The sequence below is a fragment of the Macaca nemestrina genome, chromosome 9 (genome assembly GCF_043159975.1).
Source record: "Macaca nemestrina isolate mMacNem1 chromosome 9, mMacNem.hap1, whole genome shotgun sequence".
In the NCBI taxonomy this organism is placed as follows: domain Eukaryota; kingdom Metazoa; phylum Chordata; class Mammalia; order Primates; family Cercopithecidae; genus Macaca; species Macaca nemestrina.
Window position 1 is genome coordinate 91,826,023 of NC_092133.1, and position 14,053 is coordinate 91,840,075.

At 34.5% G+C, this 14,053-nt stretch overlaps 2 protein-coding genes across 3 annotated transcripts in view; both read right to left on the reverse strand.

The window, feature by feature from the left end:
• Positions 1 to 8,698, reverse strand: part of LOC105467705 (phospholipid-transporting ATPase IB-like) — a 111,193-nt gene extending 102,495 nt beyond the window's left edge. For both annotated transcript variants that reach the window (XM_071070075.1, XM_071070078.1), the window contains exon 1: positions 8,605 to 8,698. The gene's annotated coding sequence lies outside the window, so the exon portion shown is untranslated. The remainder of the gene's footprint in view (positions 1 to 8,604) is intronic.
• A 17-nt stretch (positions 8,699 to 8,715) lies between these two features.
• Positions 8,716 to 14,053, reverse strand: part of LOC139355391 (ankyrin repeat domain-containing protein 30B-like) — a 136,366-nt gene continuing 131,028 nt past the window's right edge. The window contains exon 43 of the mRNA XM_071068725.1: positions 8,716 to 8,830. The gene's annotated coding sequence lies outside the window, so the exon portion shown is untranslated. The remainder of the gene's footprint in view (positions 8,831 to 14,053) is intronic.

Genomic DNA, 14,053 nt, shown 5'->3' on the forward strand with positions numbered 1-14,053 from the left:
ATCAAAGATCAAAAGAGACAAAGAAGGCCATTACATAATGGTAAAGGGATCAATTCAACAGGAAGAGCTAACCCTCCTAAATATATATGCACCCAATACAGGAGCACCCAGATTCATAAAGCAAGTCCTTAGAGACTTACAAAGAGACTTAGACTCCCATACAATAATAATGGGAGCCTTCAACACTCCACTGTCAACATTAGACAGATCAACGAGACAGAAAGTTAACAAGGATATCCAGGAATTGAACTCATCTCTGCAGCAAGCAGACCTAATAGACATCTATAGAACTCTCCACCCCAAATCAACAGAATATACATTCTTCTCAGCACCACATCGTACTTACTCCAAAATCGACCACGTAATTGGAAGTAAAGCACTCCTCAGCAAATGTACAAGAACAGAAATTATAACAAACTGTCTCTCAGACCACAGTGCAATCAAACTAGAACTCAGGACTAAGAAACTCAATCAAAACCGCTCAACTACATGGAAACTGAACAACCTGCTCCTGAATGACTACTGGGTACATAACGAAATGAAGGCAGAAATAAAGATGTTCTTTGAAACCAATGAGAACAAAGATACAACATACCAGAATCTCTGGGACACATTTAAAGCAGTGTGTAGAGGGAAATTTATAGCACTAAATGCCCACAAGAGAAAGCAGGAAAGATCTAAAATTGACACTCTAACATCACAATTAAAAGAACTAGAGAAGCAAGAGCAAACACATTCGAAAGCTAGCAGAAGCCTAGAAATAACTAAGATCAGAGCAGAACTGAAGGAGATAGAGACACAAAAAACTCTCCAAAAAATTAATGAATCCAGGAGTTGGTTTTTTGAAAAGATCAACAAAATTGACAGACCACTAGCAAGACTAATAAAGAAGAAAAGAGAGAAGAATCAAATCGACGCAATTAAAAATGATAAAGGGGATATCACCACCGACCCCACAGAAATACAAACTACCATCAGAGAATACTATAAACACCTCTATGCAAATAAACTGGAAAATCTAGAAGAAATGGATAATTTCCTGGACACTTACACTCTTCCAAGACTAAACCAGGAAGAAGTTGAATCCCTGAATAGACCAATAGCAGGCTCTGAAATTGAGGCAATAATTAATAGCCTACCAACCAAAAAAAGTCCAGGACCAGATGGATTCACAGCTGAATTCTACCAGAGGTACAAGGAGGAGTTGGTACCATTCCTTCTGAAACTATTCCAATCAATAGAAAAAGAGGGAATCCTCCCTAACTCATTTTATGAGGCCAACATCATCCTGATACCAAAGCCTGGCAGAGACACAACAAAAAAAGAGAATTTTAGACCAATATCCCTGATGAACATCGATGCAAAAATCCTCAATAAAATACTGGCAAACCGGATTCAGCAACACATCAAAAAGCTTATCCACCATGATCAAGTAGGATTCATCCCTGGGATGCAAGGCTGGTTCAACATTCGCAAATCAATAAACATAATGCAGCATATAAACAGAACCAAAGACAAGAACCACATGATTATCTCAATAGATGCAGAAAAGGCTTTTGAAAAAATTCAACAGCCCTTCATGCTAAAAATGCTCAATAAATTCGGTATTGATGGAACGTACCTCAAAATAATAACAGCTATTTATGACAAACCCACAGCCAATATCATACTGAATGGGCAAAAACTGGAAAAATTCCCTTTGAAAACTGGCACAAGACAGGGATGCCCTCTCTCACCACTCCTATTCAACATAGTGTTGGAAGTTCTGGCTAGGGCAATCAGGAAAGAGAAAGAAATCAAGGGTATTCAGTTAGGAAAAGAAGAAGTCAAACTGTCCCTGTTTGCAGATGACATGATTGTATATTTAGAAAATCCCATTGTCTCAGCCCAAAATCTCCTTAAGCTGATAAGCAACTTCAGCAAAGTCTCAGGATACAAAATCAATGTGCAAAAATCACAAGCATTCTTATACACCAGTAACAGACAAACAGAGAGCCAAATCAGGAATGAACTTCCATTCACAATTGCTTCAAAGAGAATAAAATACCTAGGAATCCAACTTACAAGGGATGTAAAGGACCTCTTCAAGGAGAACTACAAACCACTGCTCAGTGAAATCAAAGAGGACACAAACAAATGGAAGAACATACCATGCTCATGGATAGGAAGAATCAATATCGTGAAAATGGCCATACTGCCCAAGGTAATTTATAGATTCAATGCCATCCCCATCAACCTACCAATGAGTTTCTTCACAGAATTGGGAAAAACTGCTTTAAAGTTCATATGGAACCAAAAAAGAGCCCGCATCTCCAAGACAATCCTAAGTCAAAAGAACAAAGCTGGAGGCATCACGCTACCTGACTCCAAACTATACTACAAGACTACAGTAACCAAAACAGCATGGTACTGGAACCAAAACAGAGATATGGACCAATGGAACAGAACAGAGTCCTCAGAAATAATACCACACATCTACAGCCATCTGATCTTTGACAAACCTGAGAGAAACAAGAAATGGGGAAAGGATTCCCTATTTAATAAATGGTGCTGGGAAAATTGGCTAGCCATACGTAGAAAGCTGAAACTGGATCCTTTCCTTACTCCTTATACGAAAATTAATTCAAGATGGATTAGAGACTTAAATGTTAGACCTAATACCATAAAAATCCTAGAGGAAAACCTAGGTAGTACCATTCAGGACATAGGCATGGGCAAAGACTTCATGTCTAAAACACCAAAAGCAACGGCAGCAAAAGCCAAAATTGACAAATGGGATCTCATTAAATTAAAGAGCTTCTGCACAGCAAAAGAAACTACCATCAGAGTGAACAGGCAACCTACAGAATGGGAGAAAATTTTTGCAATCTACTCATCTGACAAAGGGCTAATATCCAGAACCTACAAAGAACTCAAACAAATTTACAAGAAAAAAACAAACAACCCCATCAAAAAGTGGGCAAAGGATATGAACAGACATTTCTCAAAAGAAGACATTCATACAGCCAACAGACACATGAAAAAATGCTCATCATCACTGGCCATCAGAGAAATGCAAATCAAAACCACAATGAGATACCATCTCACACCAGTTAGAATGGCGATCATTAAAAAGTCAGGAAACAACAGGTGCTGGAGAGGATGTGGAGAAATAGGAACACTTTGACACTGTTGGTGGGATTGTAAACTAGTTCAACCATTATGGAAAACAGTATGGCGATTCCTCAAGGATCTAGAACTAGATGTACCATATGACCCAGCCATCCCATTACTGGGTATATACCCAAAGGATTATAAATTATGCTGCTATAAAGACACATGCACACGTATGTTTATTGCAGCACTATTCACAATAGCAAAGACTTGGAATCAACCCAAATGTCCATCAGTGACAGATTGGATTAAGAAAATGTGGCACATATACACCATGGAATACTATGCAGCCATCAAAAAGGATGAGTTTGCGTCCTTTGTAGGGACATGGATGCAGCTGGAAACCATCATTCTTAGCAAACTATCACAAGAACAGAAAACCAAACACCACATGTTCTCACTCATAGGTGGGAACTGAACAATAAGATCACTTGGACTCAGGATGGGGAACATCACACACAGGGGCCTATCATGGGGAGAGGGGAGGGGGGAGAGATTGCATTGGGAGTTATACCTGATGTAAATGATGAGTTGATGGCTGCAGCACACCAACATGGCACAAGTATACATATGTAACAAACCTGCACGTTATGCACATGTACCCTACAACTTAAAGTATAATAATAATAAATAAATTTAAAAAAAAAAAAGAAAAACTATTAATTTTCTCCAAATAGGACTTGACTTACCAAAATCAATTAATAAATGAATTATCCATGTTCTGGGTCATTTTTAGCAAAATTGAAGACACAAAACAGATTTCTCTTCACCATCTAGCATACTTCTATCTAACCTCTTGTCATTAATTGGTACATACAAAGAAAATTCTGAACTTAATTTCAAGGATAACTTAAACCCATGCACAAATAATTGGTGAGCCTTCTTTTCCCTGGCTTCAAGTTTCCACGTGAGGGCTCATGCTCTCTCTACTTTCCTCTTGGGAGGAGGGAAGATTTATGTAATGAGTAAATTTGGGCAAAGCACATTGAGTGTATTTGTTTGGCTTTGAGTGTCTTTGCAAACGTGTGTCTGCCTACAGTGACATGAGTTTGGATTGGCTGTCATCTCTGCAGGAAGCTGCCTGCTCCTGTGGCAGTGTCAAGTATCTCTTTCTTCCACTTGCAACTGTGTGTAAGAGCCTAGTCTGAGAAGAAATGTTCAGAAGCTCACTGTGGCTGCACATCTGAGCCACATCTTCCCATGAGTTGTCATAAGTCAGCAATAAAGCTGGTATGTTGATGTCTATCCGTCTGATTCTTATGTTCTGAACTCAGAGAAAAAATAGGAGCGTCATTTGCAGCCTACCCCACCACAGCCCCACCAAGATGGCTACATAACACTTGTAAAAATGTTTCCTACTTCCTTGACTTTGTAACTTTATATTCTTCAACACAACCCCCCATGTTAACAAGAGAAAGGGCTGGATTAAAGATTGTAAATAAAGAAATATAGTGAAATCAGGCCTGGTGCAGTGGCCTGTAATCCCAGTACTTTGGGAGGCTGAGGTGGGAGGATCACGAGGTCAGGAGATCGAGACCATCCTGGCTAACATGGTGAAATCCCATCTCTACTAAAAATACAAAACATTAGCCAGGTGTGGTGGCAGACGACTGTAGCCCCAGCCACTTGGGAGGCTGAGGCAGGAGAATGGCGTGAACCTGGGAAGCGGAGCTTGCTGTGAGCCAAGATCACGCCACTGCACTCCAGCCTGGGTGACAGAGCAAGATTCTGTCTCAAAAAAAAAAAAAAAAAAAAAGAGAAAGAAAGAAATATAGTAAAATCAATCACAATAGTAAAGCCCAACAAATACAATGTTCACTATTTCAACAATAACTTAGTGACAGGCTACTGTTACATTGTACCTGATATTATAAGTTTAAAAATATTGCTGTATTGTCTTTTTGAGACCAATTTGATAAATACATATACATCACACACATACTTTTCCATAATTAATATATTTTCAAGTAACCATGTTTTTAAATTAAAATGTAATATCATTCTGTATTTTAAGGAGCACTCAAGTTTTATGACAGTAATTATGCACTCCCATGTAGTATAATCAAATAAGTTTGCACATTTAAACCACTGCAATTCAAGATCAAAATATCAATAATGTCTGAAGGCAATTATACTTGCTAGTTTGTGAGTATTAAATACATGCACTGTGTCACAGAGAAAGAAAATGGGGAATACTTCATTGACCAAAGACCTGATAGATTAAGCATAGATCCACACATATATTTAAAGTGCAACTCAACATTCTGTGGAAAATGTGCAACTCAACATTCTGATATGACAGTGTTCCACTATGTGACACAAAGTTCCACCATGTGGCACAATGTTCCACCATGCAACACAATGTTCCACCATGCAACACAATGTTCCACCATGTAAACAGCTACAGTCTTAGGAATATGGTTTTAGCTTGGACATATCTATATAACTACATTTAGAAAAGAAGTTGCTAAACTGAATGAACATTTGAGAAATAGAAAAGTTACTTAAATAAATTATTAGAAACTTTTTGAGTCAGTAATGTACTGGAAGTCCAAATCCAATCAATGTAGAAACGAGTCTTCCTCTCTCAAACATTTAAAAAACATGTACCAAGTGACTACTGGGTGCCATACATTGTCTTAGACACACAGGTACTATACAACTTTCAAACCTAAAAAAAAACTTTAAACCAGCTAAGTCTTATCTTTCATTAATGTGGTATAAAGTGAAGATTTCAGTTATCACAAAAACATTCTATGTGCAAAAGGATCCAATGACTGATGTATTTTTGAAGCTAATTTTAATTTTTGAATTTTACAATATAATTTTTTAAAGAACCAATAAAATTATAAAATTCCTTCCCATATATGGAACAAAGCATCTCAGAATTTAAATAAAAACAAAGTAAACGTTTGGAAAAAGTATACATAGTTATCTATGATAGCTATCATAGTGTTAAGTGGTAAGGCTAAGCTTAATGTGTTGGTGACAGGTGCAAGAACTGGCAAAAGAGATCAACATAGAGAACACTGGCTTTGACATCTAGCACAACTTCCATCACATGCAACAAAAATGAGGTATAATCAGTTTCTCTACAGTTTAAAAAACGGCATAAGAAAGAACTTCAAATTAACAATATTCCAAAATATCACAGCCTTGTTAATAAAGAAGATAAATATATTCAGTATCAATGCGATTTTAACATATTTTATGTTAGATTTAGATATTTTAACATTTTACTTTCTAGAATTATAGCCAAAAATGTCTAAATATCTTCTTGTTTGGAATGCTCCCTCCAAAAACCTACCTTTTGTATTATTTTAGATAATCTGTACCAACTCTCATAGTATTATTAGATGTTTTCCTAGTAGAAATAATTAAATTTTAGCAACTCTAGTAGGCACCTTCTTTCTGTATCTCTAAGAGTTTTGTAAACAATTACGTAAGAACTTTTTCAGGTCATTCTAAAGAAGTTATGAAAACATGTCACTGAATCTTCATAGAATTATTAAGTCAAACATGATTTGGCAAACCAATTGCCCACAAAGGAACCCTGCACTCTTTGGAACTACTAATGAAGTTGAAGATGAACTGTCTTTCAACATATCTGGAAATACTAAAAATAAATAGCACTTTGCCCCCTAAAAACTAAGAGAAAATATTTTCTCAAAAATCTTTGCTTGCACTACATTTGTATTTATACATGCTTTCATTATCTTATGAAATTATACATGAGCTGATTATTCTGGAAAAAAAAGATAAGAAAATTTCACATGTGCATCATGATTAAACTTCACAGTAGTAGTTAACATTCTTCCTCTTTTTGTACCCAGAAGTGCAGTTTTATGACCCTGAAGCACTTAGACCCTGATATTATCACTCTTTTTTCAGAAAAATAAAACTAAGCTATCAAAATAATTAAAAACTCAGCTAGCTAGGATCATCTAATTTATGTATTAAAACAATCGTTTAATTGTTCCCCTTTATTTAGCAGCAATGCTGTCTGAGAAAGTTTAGATTTGCTCCTCTAGAATTTTTTAGAATATGAAGCCAGGTAAAGAAAAAACATTTCATTTAACATAAGCATACACTACTTTTCTCTGCATTAAAGAGACTATGAAATCACCATCAAAACTATAAGCCAACGTGCATTGATTGAAATGGGTATTTCAGTGACAGTGATACACATTGAAAACTAGTTGCTACCTATTTATTTTAGTTGAAAAAATTGTGGGTTTTTTAATAATTTATTTTGTTTTTGTTTTTTTTTCTCAACAGGGACTCACTAAGTTGCCCAGGCTGGAGGGCATTGGCTATTTATAGCTGTGATTATGATACACTACAGCCTGTAAATCTTGAGTTCAAGTGATTATTTTGCCTATTCAGCCTCCTAAGTAGCTAGGATGAGTGCACACAGTTTTAAAATTTCTCCCCCAGTCAAAAAATGGAGTATCTATCTATCTATCTATCTATCTATCTATCTATCTATCTATAATCAATTCTTTAATTTATATATCTTGTCATTGCTGGCATCATTTTGGGATCTTCAGAAATGGATTCTCACTATGAATAAAATCACCTAGTTGGATTGTAAGATGTCTGCTACATCATCAAGGTAAATGGGAACCCTGCACAGCTTTATGGAATTCTGGGTAGAAAGATAATGGTTTATGTGTGGTTGTAGTTGCCATTAAAAGACTCAATATCATTGCCATATTAGTCATCAGTAATTCAAGTGATAGGCACAAGTGAACATCATTTTAAAAATTTAAAGGGTTGAATGATTTAGCTATTTTCAAGCTATTGTAAAATTGCACAGCAATAACAGAGAGTTTACAAAAACTGAGAAAAAAAGTGATGTAGGTATAGTGGCAATTAAAGACCCAGTCTTGTGTAAAAAAATTATAAGACTTTTAACTTAAAAACAAAACAAAAATGAATCCTTTAAGTGTTCCACGTTTATTTACTTCATAAATGTATTTATTTTAGATTACTTTAAATAATGAACATCTACATGTGATTAACTGTTTGGATGTCAAACATTCACTTCTGATTAGGGGCACAAAACTTGAGATGGTACAGGAAAACATGAAAAGTGTTATGAACAACAGTTAAACTCAAACCAATCAGAAAGTAAGCCAAAACATCTCAAAGTATATATTTAGTTACTAGGGAATAATATTCACTTCTAAAATGTAACTTAAATGCAGTTTTTAAAGCAATTCAAAATGTGTTACTTAAGTTTATTGAATGAAGTTAACAAATAGGTATTTCATAAAAATGAGAACTCCAGGGACTTTTAGTAAAATTTCTGTTTTCTTTCTTTGTTAACACAGGTAATGTTGACCATTATTTAACACACGAGTCAATTAACTCAGTATTTCACCTACTTAAAAACAAGAATTGCATCAGAAATCTGAAAACCAAAGGAAGAAAGATAATATAACTAACCTTGAACAAGTAGGTCTTTGCACTGTTATTTTATGTCGTAGGCTTCAGGAAGAAATCATGAATTTTTCTTCTAAAATAAGTATTCTGTCGACTCAAACTATTGGTAAGATTTCCAACACAAGGTAATTCTGGGACTGGCCTCCTAGCATGAGTTGTGAATAAAGATCTGGTCTGTTGTTTCTCCAAAAGAAGTTTCTTACTGGTCTCTGCTTGTCTCTCATGAGTTCTATGAAGATTGCAAAAGAAAAAGCTTAGTATTTTATTTTATCCTACATAATTAGAAAAGGACTTGTATTTAAAAAGAAAACTCTTCTATAAGAATAAATAACATTTCCCATTAAACCGTACTTTAACAATGAAGACGTGTGAGAGCATGCCTAATGTATGTAATTATAGGTTTTAAATTGTTCTTAAAAAGTACATATATATTTTAGGAGAATTTCTAACAAAAATTTTTTTTTGCCTGCCATGACTATTCACTATGTAGAAATATATCAAAACGTCATGTTGTATTTCTTAAATACAATTAAGAAACTAAAACTAAAAAAGCTATAAATATGTGTTTATTAAACCAGTTTAAAGATTTAAAAAAATTATCCCTCAAATATATTTTCAGGCGTTTGATTTAACATTTCTTGTACATTTTCACGCATGATTTGGGATCAATTAAGCATTTGACACTGAGAAGTAATTCACACAAACAACTCCTAGGGGAGACAAAAAGAACTAAAACAGCTTCAAAGGCAGTCAGCTACTAACATTGTGACCAAGGCATCGGAGGTGGGGCCTGTCCTTCTGTCTTCCACACACACCCTCAGGCTAACAAAAGTGTTATTTTTAACCATTTTGTGAATTATACATCCCTTAATCTCTGTATTAGTAATTCCCCATTTCACAAGGATGTTTTTATAAAGAATAAGAAAACTATACAGAGAATAAAGAGAACATTATGGAATCATTTCTCAGGGTGCTGTCTAATGATAATTCCCAAGATCACTACCAAAGAAAGTTAATTTACCAACTGCCAGAAAGTGAAATGTAGTAGTAATTGTACTTGACCATTTTGGTCTCAATTTTAATCCTCCAAACAATAGTTAAACTTATTAGTATTTCTATTTGGGGACATGCTGAAAAGCCATTTAATGACAATACTACTGTCTGAATTAAATGCTTCAAAAATACTTAGCTGAAAGACTAATAGATCAGGTTGACTAGATGTGAATCGGAAGGGGAAAAAAAGCCATATAAAACCAACAAATGTGGAAGAGACATAAACTCTCCTGGACAAACATTTGGAAGCTCAGTTCATTTACTAACACCATGTTTCCATAATTATATTATCTAGTTAACTTTCACTTCCCACTGATGTTGTGACCCTGTCTCACTAAAAATTAATCTTTTGAGGTAAATTAATGAGCTTATTTTCTATAATTATATTTTGACTGACTAGTTCATTTGACAACAAATCCCTAAATTTTAATTCCTCTAAATAGAGGTGCTTATATTTTTCTAATTCTGTTTTATTAAAGTCTTCTACAGTTTTCAATTTGGAGAGTTCAGATTCCAGATCTTTAACTATCAGCTCCATCTTATTTATTGAAACAATACCATGCTCTCTTAAGTGCTATAGGTTTCCTTGAGTTTCTGCTTGTGTTTAAACAAATTAAAAGTACAGTAACAAACAATTTAATTGGACATTTAAAAATAACTAAAAGAGTATAATTAATTTGTTTGTAACACATTGGATAAAAGCTTGAGGTGACAAATGCCCCATTTACCCTAATGTGATTATTATGCATCTCATGCCTGTATTAAAATGTCTCATGTAACCCATACATATATATGTATATATATATATGTACACAGACACCTACTGTGTACCCACAAAAATTAAAATTAAAAAGAAAACAAATCAAAACGGTACATTTTAAAGTAATTATAAGCTTCATAATTATTGTATATTTGTTTCCTTTTGTTTTAAGTCAGTGATTCAGAAAGCAATTTTAAATACATGAACGAGAAGCTGAAGCTTAACATACTTATCAGCAATATTTACTAAACTGATAATAGCTAATACCTAGATAGGAGGATGAGTTCTGGTGTTCTGTGGCATTGTAGGGTGAATACAGTTAGCTATAATTTATGGTATGCTTTCAAAAAGCTAGAAGAGAGGATTGGAAATGTTCCCAACAGAAACAAATAATAAATGTTTGAGGTATTGAATATACTAGTTATCCTGATTTGAGCATTACACAGTGTATACATATATAGAGGAGATATCATTGTTACTTTATATCCCATAAACATGTATGTACATGTCAACTAAAAATATAAAAAAATTCATCTCATTAAAAAAATAATAATACGGGCCAAACTTAGTGACTTACAGCTAATTAATAGTATGTGGCCTGACCATCCTCACTTAAAACAGGGGAAGGGGGTAACAAGCGCAAGCAGTTTGAGATAGAGAGCCTTTTCTAAGCTAATGCTGCAAATCTCATGGTGTAACTCTTACCATATTCCATTTATTCAAAGCAAGTTCCATTTATGAATGCCTAGAAGCTCCAATGTAGGTGATCTGGCTACCTGCCACAGCCAACGTTCCAGGCAATGACCAGCATTAACAACAAGACACACAGCTGAGCAAACCTTCAGATTATTGTACTTTCCCAGTCTTTGAGCTGTCCCCAGGAAAGATAAGAGGAACAGTGACAAGCTGTCCTGGCCAAGCTTCTCCCAAATGGCAGATTTATTAATGCAACAAATGTTGTTTTAACCCACTAAATTGTGGGTGATTGTTAGGAAACAATAAAAATAAAAATTGATTTAAAAAATTACAATAGAAAACTTACACAGTAGGAACTAGTCACCTTTAAAGTACGATCTAATAGAGGTTGAAATTAATTTTTTCATGTCAAACTATGCTAATGAGAAGCAGTAGAAAAGTAGAAGACAGACAGACATAAGAGCTACTGAGGAGGAAGATTTCCTAAAATTCCTTTTAATTAAAAATTCTTATTACTAGGCAAGTGTGCTTCTTTAGGATTTCCACTCAAGTTAGGAAATCAGTAAGGCAGGGAAGCAAAGAGGCAAGTTTTGAAGTGCAACAGCTAGAAAACTAAAAATATTTGGTTTAACAATCAAAATCAGACATTATCTGATTTCACAGAAGTAAAATCTTAAGAAAGCTAAGCAGCAGAGTATGAAGTAATCAATCTGGCATTCATTATTTATTTTCCTTTCCTCAATGAGAAAATAAAGAGAACATTATGGAATCATTTTTAATCATCTCAGAAGTAAAATACATGTAGTAGGTTTTGAATGTTAATAAATAAAATACAATTTACCCTTTACTGTACTTCACGTTTGTCTATACGAAGAAGTTAAGACCATTTAATCTTTATGTTGTACCACAATCCTTCTTCATATCATACAAAAAAATTAGCTTTGATATTTTGAAATTTAAACAACTAATTTCACTGTTGTCTCTTATAAATTGCCTGAACATAACCTATTTTTTAGTGCTGAACTTTCAAGACTTTTTATTTGAATAGGATAAAATATTTATTCCAAAAAAATGTATGAAGCTATAAAATATACCTGTGCATCTTGATCTATTTAAGCAGAGGGAAGTAGTTACAGAGAATTGTGATTTCTGAGAATGCAGGAACTGTACCAAGAAAAGATCATCCCAGGTGTTATACATAAGAATCAGGTGCCAGGTCAAAAGAGGATCTACCTGTGAACTGCAAGATGATGAATTAGCTCCATTTCCAATGAGAAAAACTTATAGCCTGGACTGACTCTTCTCCTCCCAGGATGAATAACATCTACAGATGACTGTGCAAATTACAATGAGTTAATAAAACCTAATGCATGAAATAGTAGACTGTAAGAAGATGATGTGACCAAGATTAGATGGAAATGGGACTCAAGAGAGAGGCATTCAATGAGAGACTAAAGGTTCGAATAGAGAAACAAAGGAAAGGACTCTCGTCTCTGTAAGCTTGACTTCCCATCATGTCATGGAGTCAGCAAGGAATAAGCTTGCCATGGAATCTTTCAAGAAACAAAAAGTAAAGATGTTTCTCTATATTGAACTTTTATTATGCACGATAATATATAGCTGGTAATATGCAAAATGATTGAAAAAGAGTTGTCATGTAAGTTGATGTGGTACTGGCATAAGAATAGAGAGATCAATGTTTTAGAATTTAGAATCCAAAAATAGACCTGCACATGTATGGTCAATTGATTTTCAACCTGGATAACAAAATTACTACATGAGAAAAGAATAGCATTTTCAACAAATGGTTCTGGGACAAATGGATATCCATATGCAAAAGAATAAAGTTGGCATCCCAGCAAATACTGTATTTAAAATTTATCTGAAAATAAAATAGCTAAATTTAAGAGCTAAAACTACAAGTTTCTTCGAAGAAAAGACAGGAATAAATCTTTGTGACTACATTTGGCAGTAGCTTCTTAGATATAACAACTCAAAATATGGATTAACATTATAATTTAAAGCTGCGGTGCTTGAAAATATACTAACAGTAAAGTAAAAAGGCAAGCCACTGAGTAGGAGAAAATATTTGAAAACTGTATTTCTCTTAGAAAACTTGTATCTAGGATATATAAAGAACACTTACCATTCAGAAAGAAAAAGATGACCCAATTAGAAAATGGGCAAAGGAAAGAAATATACATTTCTCCAAAAAAGATATACACATAGCTAAGATGCACATTAAAACAAGATTAAAATTATTAGTCATTAGGGAATGCAAATCAAAACCATGGAGGGGTGCCACTTCCCACCACTAGCATGGAATCATTCCTGGTAAAAATGTGGAGATATTAGAACCCTCATACTGCTAATGAAAAATGGTATAGCTGCTTTGGAAAATGTACGGGCATAAAGTTAAACATAGAATACCATATGACTCTTCAATTCCACCCATCAGTATGCACCCAAGAGACATGAAAACATATGCAAACACAAAAACTTATACATAAAAGTTCATGGCAGCATTATTAATAATAGCCCAAAATGGAAACAACCTAAAGATCTATCAACTGATGTGTGGGTAGATAAAATGTTTGTTATATCTAGACAATGAAATATACTCAGCAATAAGAAGAAATGAAGTGCCGATACTTGCTACAACAGAGGACCCTGAAAATGTTATGCTAAGTGAAAGAATCCAGTCACAACACGCCACATACTGTGTGTGAACAAGATGAAGCGTACAGAACACGCAAATATATACAAACAAAGTAGATCGGTGGTTCCCTAGAACTGAGCAAGGAATGGGAAACCGGTGGGTGACAAAAATGTAGAATTTCTTTTAAGAGTGACAAAAATATTCTAGAATAGACTGTGTTGACGATTGTATAACTCTGTGAAAATACTAAAAGCCACTGAACTGTGCACTTTCAAAGAGTGAAT